General features: G+C 38.5%; 1 protein-coding gene across 18 annotated transcripts in view; it reads left to right on the top strand.

The window, feature by feature from the left end:
• The window catches only part of LOC131682743 (trichohyalin), a 133,337-nt gene that overhangs the window by 1,422 nt on the left and 112,898 nt on the right, over positions 1-19,017 (top strand). The window lies entirely within an intron of this gene.

The following is a 19,017-nucleotide window of genomic DNA, read 5'->3' as shown; positions in this document are numbered from 1 at the left end:
CGATCTTTGATACCAATTCGATTGAACTGTTGATTTATTTTGAGGAAGACTTCAGCCTCGGTCTGCATCTTTTTCTATTCATATGGATAAATTGCTGCATTGTCTCTGAATACTGATTTATTAAACGATTTTACGGTTAGCTGAACATACAGGCACACGACCCGTTACTTTAGCATAATTGATTATTTCCATTGCACAAAAGTTTAGCTTCATTCAAGTTCACCAAACTGATGTGAATAGTTACCACTGATGTTCTTTTCACATCCAATGCTTTAGTGTTCCCGTCGAGAAACTCTTTCAATCCATGTTTTCTGCAATTGCAACGCTTTCGTGAACTAAAAATATTTATTCACAAATAAAAGAAAGTCGAAAAAGTTTTGCAAAAATATGTGCTCCAAAATCACGAATAATGTTAAAACGTAACACGTATACTGCCTTTGATCGCAAATTTCTCCCTTAAAGATAGGGAAGCCCATAGAAAATAGGATAAATATGCGATCATGGGCAGCGTATTTATAACCCTTATAGTTTCCATTTTCATGAACCTAGTGCGCAACATTAGTACCATGAATAATGAATATATATCAGAATATATTATTCGAATATATTTGGAATAAACTTTTCTTATTCTATTTTGTTTTAAAATGGCAAATCAAAAAAAACTGATAAAATATATAGCTATTGTTGTTATTTATCTATCACCGAGATTCTGAAATTGGCAAACTTTATGGTTGATCGCAAAACACGATGTGAAAGCTCTATTTTTTCGGAAATTACTCAACTACTTTAAAAAACATCAAAGTTGTTCATTTTGATGATTTACAAATCATTTTAGGCTATACGAAACTCCTAAATTTGGGCGCGAATATTTTTTTCCTCGTCAAGGAATGCAATATCATTTGTCACTTCTTCATCCATGCTATTTGGTTTGATGGTTAGTTGTTTCGTTTATTTTATCGTGACAAGTTTCACGATTGAGCAGTCAAAATAACAGTCGGAAGGGTAAACCATCCTTCATAAAACCCCTTACATTTGAATAAAACGTAAATATCGGCAACAAATATCAGGCGTAAAATTCAAGGCGACCTCATCCTAACGGTAAAAGTTCCATTAATCGACTCTTGCGTCGTCCGAATTCAACGCGTGACATTTACATACACATGAATTTAAAGAAATCGAAATTCGTTTGGCCTAAAATGTGTCTTAGGGACTTAAATGATACATCAAAATATGGAAGGTGACAACAATGGGCCCATATTATTGGCTCGAATCAAAACTTGTCGAAATGTCAATTGACGATAGGTTCATCCGGAGTGTTCATTTGTGTTTACATTTTGCTAGCGTTGCCAATTTTATTTTGTGTTCAGCACCCAATGTGGCTACGCCACATCGCTTTTGCGCGTGCTGTCCGGCTTCGCTACCGCTCAGTCGGACTTAAACTAGAGATAGCCCCTATGTTTGAGTAAGCCGGGCAAACGAGTGGATCACAGGCTCGCTTGGTATCGACGGCGGGTCAGTGGCCACCTCGCCTAGGCCTCGGTTATGCGGCTAAGCCGCATCGAAATGGTACCCCTTAAACATTCTAACTTGAATCGGTTGTGTCACCGGAGCCGGAATACGAATTAGAACCAGCCAGCATTCCGGCTGAGTTAAACTGGGAAGTTTAGTAAAATTTAATCTGGAAATAAAATTTTTTTGGCAACGCTCCAGCACCCCGTTGATTTCACCACCTGGGCGCCAGAATGACGATATGAAATGAACTTTGTTTACTTTCGACAAGTTTTGATTCGAGCCAACAACATCCAGCCAATATATAAATGTTCATATTTTCAATTCTACCGCAACGCCTTTTGTGTATACCTTCAGTGTACTGAAAACTTTAACCACAGAGAATAGACATATCCCAAGTAACATTTGAAGTTTTATAGCACACTACAAGTGCAATCTAAGTTTTACGAGAGGCTTCAAGAGCGCCGTAAAACTACGATTGTTACTAGGGATAAGCTAGAACAAACTTTCCCGTAAAACCTGTGTAAACATTTAAATGAAATTGAAAATCACCACCGTATACAGGTTCGCATGCGTGAATCACCATTGTATCCAAGTTTGCACACAAGTCCCGTATCGCGATTGCTGGCCGATCGAAGCGCCGACCAGTGGCAAGTTGCTACTTGCTGTTGTCATTTCAAAGCGACAGTTTTATTTCTTACACAAGTTGAAAACTTGACTTGTATGTCAGTTCTCAGTGGTTTAACCGCGTTTTTCTCGGAACTACTTTTTTTTAGCTGGCCGGAAACGTAACTCGAGCAAATGATTTTTGATTGTTCTGAATTTTGCACAGTGTATTCAAAATAACGTTCTCCAACGACGTACGCAGGATTTTTTTATTGTAGAATTTTTTATTGGGAACAATTTTGTGTCGATTTTTGGAACATATTCAGCGCTTTTCGGCTAAAAATGTGCTGATTCGCGAAAAATTAAAATATCAAAAAACCCTACGTACGCTAGTGTTCTAAGGAATCGATAACTTTTGTTAATGTTCAGGTAAAAAATTACGGGAGAAAGATTTCCGGACAGAAACGTACCTGCGGGAAAATGTGACACAACCGCCTTGTGACAAAATTACTTGAACAAAATATTTTTTTTTGTTCCTCATAGCTACACACTTAAAAATATTTACATCTCGTAAGATGCACATAAAAGGAGCGTCACAATTCACATGAATTTACATTCAAGAACATGTAAAAATGTGCTTTGTTCACAATTTCCATCTCCATGCAACCGAGTACTATATCAAAAAAGACACAATAGGGGGTGGGCGTAGCGTAGTTGGTAAATCGATTGGCTTGTACGCAGCGCACCTGGGTTCGAGTCCCGACCCCGCACACAGGGTTAGAAATTTTTCTTAAGAAATTTTTCTAACCTGAAGAGGCGAATGACCTTAAGGTTAAAATATCTATAATTGAAATAAAAAAAGACAGCATTTTAATTCACATGTCAAAACATGTAAAATTCCATTATTAGACAGCAAAATACGTCGCAAGATTGTTTACGTCAAATGTAATTTTCATTTTTTCTAAGTGTGCAGTATTATAAATCTCATTTTACAAGATATAGGTTCCTCCTTTTTGTTGGGCCAGAAAATGTTCGAAATATGTTTATTTTTTTAAGTTCTACAATGGTGTAACCCTTAATAAAGTCGGTATGTGCTTCCGAGTTTGATCTTCGGTCGGTCAATTGAATGGCTGGCGTCCAAAAGGGGCTAACCCACATTTTGCATTTTGTACACGAAATGGAAAAAAATCCTTATTTCCAAATTGACATTCTTTTTATAGTAAAAATACTCGATTTAATTAGTAGTTCATTGACTCATGCTATGTAGAAAAAATAATATCATTACATGTACTACTTTTTAATTTACGAGCATTTTCGTAATTCGTTGAGGGGTAATCCCTGGGGTACCTTGCGTCCAATACGGAATAACCCCCAATTCACACGTTCTTTCTTTATCTTTCGTTTTAGAGTTATGGTGTCTTTGGCCAAGTTGTTGCATAACATCTAGCGCTTTAGTTGATCAGTCGCTAAGGCGGCGCCGTTATCAACTTTTTGATGGAACGAGATAAATGGTGGTTTGTACGACAAAAGTGTATGTCAGATAATTCTAAGAATATCTTCTGAAGGTACAAATTGTGTAAGTCCAACACGTTTTGAAGTATGGCGCATTTTTGAAAACATAATTTGTAAGTTTGTAAATTTTTAACCAAAACATGTTCTATCTCGGGTGCAGGATCTACAAAGTTTGCATCCTCAGAAGATATACTTAGAATGATAGGACCTACAACTTTCTCGAAGACACCACATTTCTATCTAGCTTCATTAAAAAGTTGATAGCGCCACCCTACGACCGAATTCCGATCTAGTATGATTCATCCGAATAAAGCGTTAGGTCATAAGCAACTTTTCCGAAGACACCATAACTTAATAACGAAAGATAATAATTGATTCCACTTTTTTATAATTTTTCGATCGCAATGTACCGTGTTTCATATTGCCCGGTCAGCGGTCAGCGGTCAACAATATACATACGTGCAAGAAATACAACGTCAACGTACAATGCAATCCAACTAAAACAGTATTATATCGAGTTCACCGATATGTGAGCATAACATGCATAACATGCACCGATGGCGAATCGATAGACTACTTTTTCTTAAAACCTCGTTAAACGAACGAGAAAACTCGAATTTCCATAAGACACAACGTTTTGGACGCCAGCTACTACTGGGGCTACCTCCATTGTCAACTATGACTGTTAATTGCAAAAAATCCAAAAATTGTTTTCAAATTTCTCAAATAGCAGACGTGGAACTATTTAAAAATTACAAAAATGTCGATTTCGGAAAAAAAGTGGGTTTCCCCCATTTGAACACCAGCCATTCAATTGTGAATTCATTTCCTTTTTGGGGGATGGTGACTATTGATTTTGAAGCACTGGCTATAGTCGTTCCTGATTGAGTATTCGTTGATTACTAAGTTGTTGAAGTTGATTTATACTACGTTCACACTACGAGTTATAACTATAGACCTGTGCGCCGCCGCGCCACGCTGCCGCCGCCGGTAAATTTCAACAAACGCCGACGCCGAAAGGTAGACCGGCGGCGCGCCGCCGACTTTTTTCTCACGCCGATAATTTGCGAACTCGAAAATCATTGTCTCATAATTTTATCCACAAATCTATGAACATTGTCTATGATCCGAATATACGACGTTAACCGATTCATGATTTATTACATATTGACCTTTATTTGGTATTAGTGGTTGTGAATTAGATCACAAAATTAACAAAGCCTTGATATTTTCTCGAAAATCATTACACGACACTCGGAATATAATTCATGGATTTCTTTGTCAACTGGTTTTGTTTGCGCGCATATAAGTTTCAATTCACCATTCGTGGAATGGAAACACTTCCACTTTCAAGATATAGTTGATTCCTAATATGTTAGACACGATTCATCAGTCCAGCTCGTGAAACTGTTCATGATATAGTTCATAAAGTAATAAATCTTTCACATAATCTTAATAAACTTACGTAAACAATTACAAGGAACTCAGACTATTATTCATGGATTATTGAGCTATTGTATACAACTGCTAGCAACCAGTCTCGTAGGCGCGAGCATTAGATACAAGGAAACTACTAGGACCTGTAACCCTGTTATTCTTGTGTTGAGATTCAGTGTAATTTTCGAAATGAAACTGCGCTGAACACCAAAAATACATTACCTAGCCACAATTCATGTCCGTGAAATAATTAAGGCTACGAACCATTTGGCGATTTTCTTTAACTTTTAGTTAAAATTTGACAGTTCGAGAGTTATTTTCTCTTGAATGGAAAAATTTAACCGAGAGAGCGAACCATTTCAAAAGTTAACATATGGATAGTTATTTAGAATTGACAGCTGCGATGATCACAAGTTGGTAGAGGCACAGAGAACAGACATCCATGATCGACCAAAAATATTTAAAAAAATGTGTGTAAACATTTGAATTAATATAAAATAAACACTAGCGCCGCCACACTAACCTAGCCCAACTATCCGTCAAATCCATTCCGGAACCGGTTCGAAATCCTGAATGGATTCAGTATGGAATCTTGCCCAAAGAAAACAACCGATTCCGATTGTATCGGTTGATGCATTTGAGCTGAAATTCATGCTGGAAGTCCGAACCGGTTCCGGACTAGTTTGACTGGGTAGAGGAGTAACCGCTGTCAATTCTGTCGAACTCAGCCACAAAAAAAAACATGACGACAGTAGCGCACTTGGTTTGGATATCCCAACTACCTTCGAAACCGTTAGAGATTTTATACAAGTTGAATACTGAAGATGGACGTCTGTTCTCTATGATAGGATGTTAGTAAACTAATTGATTCGGTGTATCGAATCTGACTAGATGTATGCAATGGATTAGAATTTGTTGATCCCCGGAACTGCTGGAGAAATTGGCGGTGTGCAGGTCCAACGAAAACTAGAGATACGCTCAGACCATTTTCAATCAGACTTGTTTACTGATCAGTTTCAACCCAACAGGAGCTAAAACATCAAGTCGTGTAATTATTATGAATGATAGTAACTGTGTATTTAGGTTCCGTCAGGGTGTAGATCTGTATGATTCCAGCACATCGAGCATACTTTGCATTCAAGATAGAAGCAAATCTTACGTTGAAAGAAAATGTAGTGCCATGGCATCGTTTATGCCTTATCATCGCGGCGATTTTGTACTTACTAGAAGTAAAAGTAAACGCCAGTCTGGAAAATGAAGTAATCCCAGTAAAGTTCAGCCGGAATTGAACTGGAAATCTGGCTGGTTCCAGTTCGTACACGGGATCCAGTAGCACAACCGATTCTATCTAGAATCGTGTCACTGGAGCAGGAAAACGAACTGGAACCAGCTAGAATTCCGGTTCATTTCCGGCTGAGCTTAACTGGAATGTGTCTACCTTGAAAAGTGTCCTTAAAATCATTAAAAGTGACATTTCTGCGCAGTAATGCCATTAATAACGCCTCGTGTCGTGGTACCTGATATCTGCGGGATTCTAAAAGAGCGACGGTAAAGAAGACTAAATAGAAACAAAAAACAATGAAACGACAACAATAATTAATTTCCTCAAACAAAACAAAAACTGTTTTGCCGTTTCTTAATTTCTTAAATATAGAACAATAAATAATTATTATGGGTCATAGAAATACAGCCGTTACTTTGCATTCTTCAAATTTGTCCATTGCAATCATTATTTCATGCAAGTCGTAGTATGCGACATCGATAATTTTTCTATTTCGTTCTTCAAATTTTACAACTGTAAAAATTTCATTTATTATCTTGCATTTCGCAAGCAGGGTGGGCACTATTAGAGCTTCAGTTAAAAAATTTTGATATGCTTGCGAGAATTACATTTTGTGCAATGTGTTCAACAGATGTCGCTAGTACATTGTGGGCGATTTTTTTAGAATTTTTTTCAAGCTGTAACGTCTGTTTGTATGTGCCTGATACAATAGAAACCGAAAATTTGGGAAAGGAACTGTATTTAGTTACATAGGCATCAATATTCGTCACGTCGACACACGCCGGCGCGCCGCCACCGATATGTCGCTATGCCGGCCAAATATGTCGCTTACGCCGCCGCCGATTAAAAATGCATCGGCGCACACCTCTAGTTATAACGTGTTTTAACGCTATCTTGATGACATTTTTCTTGTTGCTAATTATTATAACGTGTTTTAACTCGTTAGTGTGAACATAGCATTAGCGATAGTTTGTTGTTTGGCTGGTGGTATTAACCCTTAAAGGAGAATCATTTGTTTTTCTCAGTTTTAATAAGCTAGCTGTATTGATAATTTTGAGATGTTTTCGCAATGTTGTTTTAAAACAACATTACGCATTTAAGGGTTCAGGTCGATTAAAGTTTTTAGCATATGTCGTTCCTTCATATTTTTTTAGATTCCTTTAAACAATAGCCTTCAAAAAACATCTCGTGGTTTTATTCTAGAGTAAAAGAATTTGGATTTTTAAATAATGGTCCTAGATAGAAATTGTTTTCGTTCCCTTCGTTTGACATATCCGAAACGTAGTAGACAGTGAAATTAGTGAACTGTACTTTTAATTATAATTTTCTTGAATATTACGGATCAAACTTATAATAAGATGGTAATAACAAATATCAAGACTCAGTTGCGTTTCGGCTTCGCCTCATCAGAAACCGACACTAACTTATTGCCGGAATAGATTAGCGCCGGCTTGACGCAAATCCCTTAAAACTAAAACACACTTTGTGTTTCAATCGAACGACTGATCAAACGTGATGTCCCGTTCGAGCAGTTCTGTTTATGCCGATGAGACACAGTGACGCCGAAACTTGTCTTGGCTTAGCAGGCCTATAAGGATTTGTGCCCTCCTGTACAAAGACTGGTTTTACTAACAAATTTTTCATCCTAGTGAGAAATTTTAGTTTTTACCAAATTTTCCTCTTTAGGGTGAAATATAGCATAGAAATATCAAGAGGTATGAAAATATAATCGTTTGTGAGCTTGGATTTCCAACCTACGGGTTTGCTGACGATTACCAAATACTAATTACTGGATTTTGCATCGGAACAATCTTTGACTTAATGCAACAGGAATTAAGAGCTGTCGAACAGTGGTGTCGGCAAGTTAAACTATCAGTTAACCCAAGCAAAACTTCAATGGTTCTTTTCACGAAGAAGCGAATAACAACCGGGGTTCGTCCCTTGCAGTTTTTTGATTCTGAGCTACTGTGTGCAGATCAAGTCAAATACGTTGGAGCCATACTGGATTCCAAACTGAATTGGTCTGCTCACATTGAGTTCAGAGTCAAGAAAGCGTGCATGGCCTTCGGGCAGTGCAGACGAACTTTTGGAAAGACCTGGGGTCTCAAACCTAAATACATCTATTGGATTGACACGACAATTGTACGTCCAATACTGTCCTACGGATGCCTTGTGCGGTTGTAGAGGGGAGAGGTGGTGACAGTCCAGTCAAAGCTAAACCTACTGCAAAGAATGGGTCTCATGGCGTTGACTGGTGCTTTCACCACGACTCCGACTGCTGCTCTTGAGGCACTTCTAAATATCAAACCATTACACATACACCTCAAACAAGAAGCACTATCATGTGCATACAGACTGCAGGTTACTGGGCTTTGGAACAGTAATCATGTTGATCTTGCTACCAGTCATACACGATTGTGGTCACAAATGGTTACATGGGGTGAAGATATTCTTGCTCCCAGCGATATTACACTCACTTGTAGTTTTCCTTACAGGACATTCCATGTGAAGATTCCTTCTCGAGAGGAGTGGTTGTCTGGCTATATGGAAAAACAACAACAAACGCAAGTAATCTGTTACACTGACGGTTCTCTGATGGAGGGACGTGCTGGTGCTGGTGTCTACTGTCGTGAAATGAGATTGGAACAATTTCACTCACTAGATAGATATTGTACTGTATTCCAAGGAGAAATCTATGCGATTATGTGCGGAGTGCAATTGGCCCTTCAACTGAGATTTTTTCGGCAAAGTTATAAATTTCTGCTCCGATAGTCAGACTGCAATCAAGGCCCTTAGCTCAGACAAATTCCGGTCCAAGCTAGTGATCGCGTGCCGAACCCAAATCGAAGAACTAAGCATTGTCAACACTATCTACCTTGTTTGGATGCCCGGACATTCCGGTATTATTGGAAATGAATGGGCTGACGAATTGGCCAGGGCAGGTTCAGCGATTGACTTCGTTGGTCCTGAGCCCGCGCTGCCAATTTCGACAAGTTGGATAAGGGAAAAAATACGGTCCTGGGCTTCGTCCGAGCACCGCAATTATTGGAGAAATCTACAAAAGTGTCGCTAAACACAGGCGTTTCTAGAACAACCATGCCTAGTGGTTTCGAAAAATCTCCTACATAAGCTCCACTGCGGCCTGCTGACCAGGGCTTTAACCGGCGATCCAGCGGTAGCGCAATTGCGATTTCGAGTCTTCAGCCTTCCTTATATAGACGAAACCATGTTTGGACGACTGAAACTCAGAGACATACTAAAGTTTCTTATCCAAAGTGGTAAAGAGCTTTAGGCTTATTCGCAGGCAAGTTGAACTACTTGTGAGTTTAACTTACCTGTTGTTTAGTTTTGTTTTGTGCTGTTATTTTTCCCACCCTTCCAATTCTACTTCCCCATACCTCCTTGTCCTTTCCTTCCGCTCAGGAAATGATGAAAACACACGGCAAGGCACAAATCTCCGACTACATACGGGGAACGTGCCAATTAAGCCAATATATTCTGATTCCTGATTCCCTCAGGAAAGAATTAATTCAGCTATTGTCGCGATCAAGGCTGGAAGAAGTCATTTCAAATGACATTTTTATGCGAAAGTTCGGGAAAAAACCAATACGACAGCACCGATGCTAGTTTGACTTCGGCTGCTGTGCATGTAAACGGACGAGAGAAAAGCAAAAACGTTCGTGCTGCTGAGCGTGCCTGCTACATGTTCGTGAATGTTCGGTTATTCAGCTTACTGCCGTAGTAGGGTTTCGCTCGCTAGCAGTTGCGAATGTATGTGAATGGCCCGTGTGTTTAACTTTCATCATCCGTTGCGTTGGAACTGTTGCGAATAAATTTCATAGCAGCGGTTCAAAATGAATGTAGTGAACGACATTCATGGCTTATATTTGCAAGATTGGAATGTGCGGCAGTTCGTTTCTCGCTTGCTATAGGAAAGGACTGCAAGCAATATGTTAGCGGTCACATAGTATCGTTGAAGGCAAAGTTGTTGGCCATTGAAAATCTATAGTTTTGTACATTTACAATGCGCAGGGGGGTCGGCCGATGCGTGAAAATGGAAATATTTTCAGCTTTTTGGTAATGAGTTTTATATTGAAGGAGAAATTGTTGGCTGTTGAAAATCAATAGTTTTGTACATTTACAATGCGCAGGGGGGTCCGCTGGTGCGTGAAAATGGAAATGTTTTAAACTTTTTAGTAATGAGTTCTATATTGAAGGGGAATTCGTTGGCCGTTGAAAATCAATAGTTTTGTACATTTACAATGCGCAGGGGGGTCCGCCGATGCGTGAAAATGGAAATGTTTTCAGCTTTTTGGTAATAAGTTTTATATTGAAGGAGAAATTGTTGGCCGTTGAAAATCAATAGTTTTGTACATTTACAATGCGCAGGGGGGGTCCGCTGGTGCGTGAAAATGGAAATGTTTTAAACTTTTTAGTAATGAGTTCTATATTGAAGGGGAATTCGTTGGCCGTTGAAAATCAATAGTTTTGTACATTTACAATGCGCAGGGGGGTCCGCCGATGCGTGAAAATGGAAATGTTTTCAGCTTTTTGGTAATGAGTTTTATATTGAAGGAGAAATTGTTGGCCGTTGAAAATCAATAGTTTTGTACATTTACAATGCGCAGGGGGGTCCGCTGGTGCGTGAAAATGGAAATGTTTTAAACTTTTTAGTAATGAGTTCTATATTGAAGGGGAATTCGTTGGCCGTTGAAAATCAATAGTTTTGTACATTTACAATGCGCAGGGGGTCCGCCGATGCGTGAAAATGGAAATGTTTTCAGCTTTTTGGTAATGAGTTTTATATTGAAGGAGAAATTGTTGGCCGTTGAAAATCAATAGTTTTGTACATTTCCAATGCGCAGGGGGGTCCGCCGATCCGTCAAAATGGAAATGTTATCAAGTTTTCAGTAATGAGTTTTATATTGAAGGGAAAATTGAAAATGAATAGAAATTGTTGGCCGTTAAAAATCAATAGTTTTGGACATTTATAATGCACACGGGCTACCGCCAATGTGACATAATGGAAACTTTTTTATGCGGTAGTAGCATAATCAAGTTACAGAATGATGGTATTGCAAGACAAAATTTTCATTATTTTTGTCCTTTGATCAGGAAAAATAAATCGTTTCATTAATAATTTTGTGCCAATACATAAGAAACAATTAAACGAACAAAAATATTCTTTTTTCATAATCCACCATTACATTTTGGCATATTTTCATAGTGGAAATCTTAAAAGGAAATGTTTTCTATCATTTTACCGCTACCTTGTAGTATTTTAGTCGCACAATATCATAGTAGCGAAAACCCAGTTTGTTTACATTTGCGATTTAGGCCAGTATTGCCACCATTAAATCTGTACCGGGACTTGAAAAATCTTTTCTATCTGCACTCTTCTATCGAAAAAAGGACCGGATTCTGTACCCAAACAATAACGAGGTTGTTAAAAGAATCATTTTTCTCCTACATATTTTCCATTCGGGGAAATCAAACCAGACATTCTGACTCGGTTGTTTTGTTTGACCTGGAATTCCGCAAGAACCCAGTAAACTAATAGGCGGCGCCGTAACTTGCCGTTCACTGTAAAAGCAGTGTGGGAAACCAGTTAGAATTTCGGATGAGTTTGACTGGGTAATGTCAATATCAGCTCCAGCTCAAATTCTCACTGCCACTTTGTTTGCCAACCAAAGGTGGCCAACAGAGTGAGTGCCAACCAACAGGTGGCGAGAAGCTGAGATGGGGTTAGAAATATCAATAAGATGCGAGAAACCGGCTTGCAAGAATTCAAATGGAGTACGTCAGAGTAAACGTATGCTTTCCGAGAAGATTCGCTCAGCTTTTATTAGACATCATCCCTTTGATTTGCTGGAAGCATGTTTCTCGCATATTGCATTATAATGTCAGCTTCAGTTCAAGCTCAATCAGTACCAGCTCCAATTCAGATTCTTGCCATCACTGCTGCACCCAAAACGAATCGTTGAGAGCGGAATTGATTCTGTTTTTTTCGCTCTCGAACTGTGAGCGAAAAGCTCCCAAACGATGCATTAGTGTTCAACCAACCTCATACTTGTGGAATACAATATCGTACCCCATAGCTACACACTGTTGGCTCATGTAGTGCAGGGATAACTTGAATAACACATACCATCGTCTCCATACGGTCCCATTTGTGATCACTGCTGCAATGATGCGAAGTTTACATAGCCCATTCGAACGATTGCTCATTATGTGTCGTTATGGCATAAGGTGTAAAGCAGGCGTTTTGGCGAGTGGATGTTTGTCGGTTCCAGTCTTTACCCGTTAATCTTTTTTTCTAGTAAGGCTTAGTTCCCAACACATACATACAAACAAAATATTAATAACAGAGCGGGGAAATGGTATAAAGCAAAATGCGTCAATGACGATGCTGAAATACCGACGCGGCGGCGGGATGCAAACGATATTATCTCACTCATCATAAGTGTGAAGCTTTATATACGCCATTATACTACTTCATCAGTGTGTCGTCATGGTACGGGCAATAAAGAGGTGTTTTTACCGATTAGAAGTTTGTCGGTTCTAATCTTGAATCTGATATAAGATTTTTTTACTCGAAGTTTCTGGTCACGGGCTATTTATAGCAGCGAAGAAAAGAATGAAACAAAACAAAATGCAATGCAGCCAGCAATGGTGATGAGATTGCTTGTGGTTGTTGGGAGGGGGGAATGTAAGGTGTAGAAGAAAGATACGGAACTAAATACTAACAAAGTTTCCTTGTGTGTGAGTGTGTGTCATGGTTTTTTTTGCGTGAGCGTTGCGCTCATCCCGAATTGTGCGCGAACAGCTCAATGTTCAAAAAGGATTGCTTTTGGGAATGAGATTGTGAGCCCAAAAACAGAAAATCTGAGCTCACCGTTTTGGGTGTGCCTAACTCAACTGTTTACTGGAATGCATCGCAGGGTTAAATTATTTTACCTTGCTGTCATGTAAAAAATCTGTACCAATCTGTACTTTTTTACAAAAATCTGTAATCTGCACCCTAATAAAAAAAATTATACACAAACTTTAACATATATAGTCCAACGATTCCACATATTGTATGGATGATACCCTGAACAGGTCGTTAGGCTATTGGATTATTAGATGTTTATTCGGGTACCGTACAGAATCTGTGCCAAAAAGCTTCAGAAATCTGTACCTTTCTACATAAATCTGGACTTGCGGCATCACTGATTTAGGCCCTCATGAAAGATTATGTCGAAGTGAGAATTGCGTATCAAAAGAAAAATGCGAAGAGTGACCAATTTGACAAACACAATGTCTCGACAAACATATGATTACGGCCTAAAAGCCAACTGTCAAAATCCACTTTGAATGGAAATTCCAGACAAACCGTTACTAGTAGAACACAGTTCTCAACAGTTTATGAAAGAGAAAACTTTTCTCTTTCGTTTACTACCAACATCTGTGATTGGCGTGTAACGGTTTGTCCGGGATTTCCATTCAAAGTGGATTTTGACAGTTGGCTTTTAGGCCGTAATCATCTGTTTGTCGAGAAGTTGTTTCAAGGTAATCGTCATAAGGTGTAGGCATGTGTATAATAAGATTATTGGTGGCAAACTCTGAAAAACTTGAAAATGCTAAATTGTTATATTCAAATCAATTTGTTCCAATTAATGATTTGTTTTTTAGAATGATGTAGTATTTATGCCATCCCAATCCTGTCGGATGTAAAATCAAAACACTCGCGTTACATATGTAAATATCTTATCCGTTATCATATTGGGGTTTATGCCACTTGTTGTTTGACGAGACTATAATTTAATATTGTAAACGGTCTATGCAAGAGAATTATCATTGGAGGGTAGTCCTTCGTGAACACACAGTTCGCTAAAATTTAAAACTAAATATATGTAAATTTGTAATATGTCGATGTCACAACGTTCACACGATTCAATGACACGTGACATGACAAAGGGGGGCCGTTAAAAAGAAAGAAAATTATATTTCCCGATTTTGTCAATGTCCCCGTTTTATCAGCCTAACATTCACCAATGGGCTGATAAAAAACGGGTCTTCACTGTATTACCATTATAAATCACAAAATGGTGGAAACTCGTCAACCGTTATACCACAGAGAACAGACGTCCATCTTCAGCATTCAACTTGTGTAAAATCTCTAACGGTTTCGAAGGTAGTTGGGATATTCAAACCAGGTGCGCTACTGTCGTCATGTTTTTTTGTGGCTGAGTTCGACAGAATTGACAGCGGTTATTCCTCTACCCAGTCAAACGAGTCCGGAACCGGTTCGGACTTTCAGCATGAATTCCAGCTCAAATGCATCAACCGATAGAGTCGGAATCGGTTGTTTTCTTTGAACAAGATTCCATACTGAATCCATTCAGGATTTCGAACCGATTTCGGAATGCATTTGACGGATAGTTGGGATAGGTTGGTGTGGCGGCGCTAGTGTTTATCGTATATTAATTCAAATGTTTACACACGTTTTTTAAATATTTTTGTTCGATCATGGATGTCTGTTCTCTGTGGTTATACCGAAATGAAAAAAAAACTGGAGAAAGTAGCTACTACTTTGAAAACGTATTGCAATTGAAACATGTCATGTTTTGTTGAACCAATTACATTACTTTAATTAAAACTAAGCGATAAAAGTCATATTGCGGAAATTGTTCGAAAAAATACATCACAGATCGTACAATAAGCATAATATATTTTACGATGAAGGGAAAACATATTTCTGCCAAACCTTCTGCAAATAACCTTTTCATCCGTTTTCTTCGCGTAATTGCAATTCGCAAATCAGTAAACAGTGTAGGCGGCAGAGCTTGTTGTTGCACATAATTTAACTATTATTACTTAACCATTGATTTTGAATGGCCAACAATTTCCCCTTCAATATAAAACTCATTACTAAAAAGTTTAAAACATCTCCATTTTGACACATCGGCGAACCCCCATGCGCATTGTAAATATAGAAAACTATTTATTTTCAACGGCCAACAATTTCCCCTTCAATATAAAACTCATTACTAAAAAGTAGAAAATATTTCCATTTTGACGCATCGGCGGACCCCCTTTGCGCATTGTAAATGTACAAAACTATTGATTTTCAATAGCCAACAACTTCACCTTCAATATAAAACTTAATACCAAAAGGTTGAAAAAAATCATTTGGCGCATCGGCGGACCCCCTGTGTATTGTAAATGTCCAAAACTATTGATTTTGAATGGCCAACAACTTCTCCTTCAATATAAAACTCATTACCAAAAAGCTGAAAACATTTCCATTTTCACGCATCGGCGGACCCCCTGCGCATTGTAAATGTACAAAACTATTGATTTTCAACGGCCAACAATTTCCCCTTCAATATAAAACTCATTACTAAAAAGTTTAAAACATCTCCATTTTGACACATCGGCGAACCCCCATGCGCATTGTAAATATAGAAAACTATTTATTTTCAACGGCCAACAATTTCCCCTTCAATATAAAACTCATTACTGAAAAGTAGAAAATATTTCCATTTTGACGCATCGGCGGACCCCCTTTGCGCATTGTAAATGTACAAAACTATTGATTTTCAATAGCCAACAACTTCACCTTCAATATAAAACTTAATACCAAAAGGTTGAAAAAAATCATTTGGCGCATCGGCGGACCCCCTGTGTATTGTAAATGTCCAAAACTATTGATTTTGAATGGCCAACAACTTCTCCTTCAATATAAAACTCATTACCAAAAAGCTGAAAACATTTCCATTTTCACGCATCGGCGGACCCCCTGCGCATTGTAAATGTACAAAACTATTGATTTTCAACGGTCAACAATTTCCCCTTCAATATAAAACTCATTACTAAAAAGTTTAAAACATTTCCATTTTGACGCATCGGCGGACCCCCCTGCGCATTGTAACCATTACCATTACTCATTACCAAATGGTTGAAAAAATCAATTTTGGCGCATCGGCAGACCCCCTGTGTATTGTAAATGTACAAAACTATTGATTTTTAACGGCCAACAATTTCTTCAATATAAAACTCATTACTAAAAAGCTGAAAACATTTCCATTTTCACACATCGGCGGACCCCCTGAGCATTGTAAATGTACAAAACTATTGATTTTCAACGGCCAACAACTTCTCCTTCAATATAAAACTCATTACCAAATGGTTGAAAAAAAATAATTTTGGCGCATCGGCGGACCCCCTGTGTATTATAAATGTCCAAAACTATTTATTTTGAATGGCCAACAACTTCTCCTTCAATATAAAACTCATTACCAAAAAGCTGAAAACATTTCCATTTTCACGCACCAGCGGACCCCCCTGCGCATTGTAAATGTACAAAACTATTGATTTTCAACGGCCAACAATTTCTCCTTCAATATAAAACTCATTACCAAAAAGCTGAAAATATTTCCATTTTCACGCATCGGCCGACCCCTCTGCGCATTGTAAATGTACAAAACTATAGATTTTCAATGGCCAACAACTTTGCCTTCAACGATACTATGTGACCGCTAACATATTGCTTGCAGTCCTTTCCTATAGCAAGCGAGAAACGAACTGCCGCACATTCCAATCTTGCAAATATAAGCCATGAATGTCGTTCACTACATTCATTTTGAACCGCTGCTATGAAATTTATTCGCAACAGTTCCAACGCAACGGATGATGAAAGTTAAACACACGGGCCATTCACATACATTCGCAACTGCTAGCGAGCGAAACCCTACTACGGCAGTAAGCTGAATAACCGAACATTCACGAACATGTAGCAGGCACGCTCAGCAGCACGAACGTTTTTGCTTTTCTCTCGTCCGTTTACATGCACAGCAGCCGAAGTCAAACTAGCATCGGTGCTGTCGTATTGGTTTTTTCCCGAACTTTCGCATTAAAATGAAATTCGAAATGACTTCTTCCAGCCTTGGTGGCGGGAAACAAAACTGCTGTGTGGCGGCATTCACGCACACCAAAGAGATTACATTCATTGAACGACATTCATACGTACACCAACCATGAAATTCGTCTATGACTTTCCTGCTCGGGCAGCAGCGTGAAAGTTTGTAAGCTTATGACGTTCATAAAAAAAAGTCACGTTTCCAGCCCTGGTCGCGATGCAAAATATGCAACAGATCAAGAAATGGTAAAATTTTCACTCCAACCTAGAGGAACACTTGACCGAACAAACAAATAAGCATATCTTTTATTTTGCCCTTTCCGTCCTATTTATGTTCCTCATGGTTCTTCATTTGAACTATTTTTCCTTCGCTATAGAAGAGCAAATCGCTTTGTTATCTTTATTTTATTCTTAGTCGAGCGCACCACCAGGTTATCTTCTCAATGATACATCTATAGCTCCTGGAATTCTCAGTTTTACTTTGCACACTGGAAATGGAACTGCACCCTAGGCGAGATATCCAGTATTTGTTGGATTTGTTGGAGTGGAAAATTCGCCCTCGGTCTAGTCAGAACAGCAAATGAATGACAGAAGCACTCAAAGAGGCGAACAAAAACGCGCCAGCGATAAAGAGAAGAGCGAGAGCTAAATTTAGAAGCGTATGATTATGTTTATATCATCACTCACGAGATAAGGTGTATAAGAGGAGCAAATTCAAAACGGAATCAAGTCATATTTTTGTTCGAAATTAGGTTAACATTACTGTTCGTATATTTACCTTGACTGTTGCTTATCGAATGTTCCTTTTCACAAATTAATTACAAGTTCACTGGGCATTCCAATTAAACGTGTACGAATTAGCCACTTTTCAATCAATTTATGCTTCAGAAGGACCAATGTTCGAGCGAGGAAGTGACCGAAAATTCGAACGAACTCGTGTGATGAACGAGCCAACATTGCATAATTTGCTTCTGATACACACGAACACATGCTGTGCTTTGCTCACTTTCGCTATTTTCCTTTTTCATGCCAAGGATCGCTCAAAAACATGAGAGCTGTAATGTAAATAATGTGTCTACATCTCTTATACAAGGCTTTACACATGTTTGGCCTCTGCTGGCTATCGCTAATGTTGTATAGACTTGGTGACGACTCAATTCGGAAATTATGCGTTACCATTTTCAATGCCGAAGCAGAAATGTTTGCCATATCATGCAGTGGGGGTACTGAGAATAAAATTGATAGCTGTAAGAAAATCTGTTGGATCATACTGCAAAGATCACTTAACGAATTATTTGGTTCCAAACAAATCCGTCGATGCGAAATAACATAACTTTGTACACTAGTCCCAATATTGCGGATCAACAAAAGAATTTCTTGCAAAGAAAAAGTTGATATCTACAAAGCTTTCAACATTTTATATTGCTGAATTTTTATCACAACATTTTGGGAATAGACCATTTAAAACATGTAAAAATTGTTGAGAAAGGTTATTTGTGTTAAAAAGAAGAAAGAATAAAATCCTACAATTATGAATCAACCAGTCGGCTTATTTCCCTGCCACGGATAAAGGTCTCCACGCGTAATAACAAGTAACGCGCACGATATCCGACGGACACCTACTAATATTTTTATTTATTTTACGTATTGTTAATAAATAAACTATCCACGGCTACGATGGATTAATGTAGTGAACGAAGTCAGAATAAGTAATCCTGTCACAACAGTGGACGATGTTGGGTTTACGCAAATACATTCGAAGCCTATA

This window comes from Topomyia yanbarensis, chromosome 2 (genome assembly GCF_030247195.1).
Source record: "Topomyia yanbarensis strain Yona2022 chromosome 2, ASM3024719v1, whole genome shotgun sequence".
NCBI classification, from domain to species: domain Eukaryota; kingdom Metazoa; phylum Arthropoda; class Insecta; order Diptera; family Culicidae; genus Topomyia; species Topomyia yanbarensis.
Note: the sequence above shows the minus strand (reverse complement) of the source record. Positions and strands in the feature narration are given on the sequence as shown.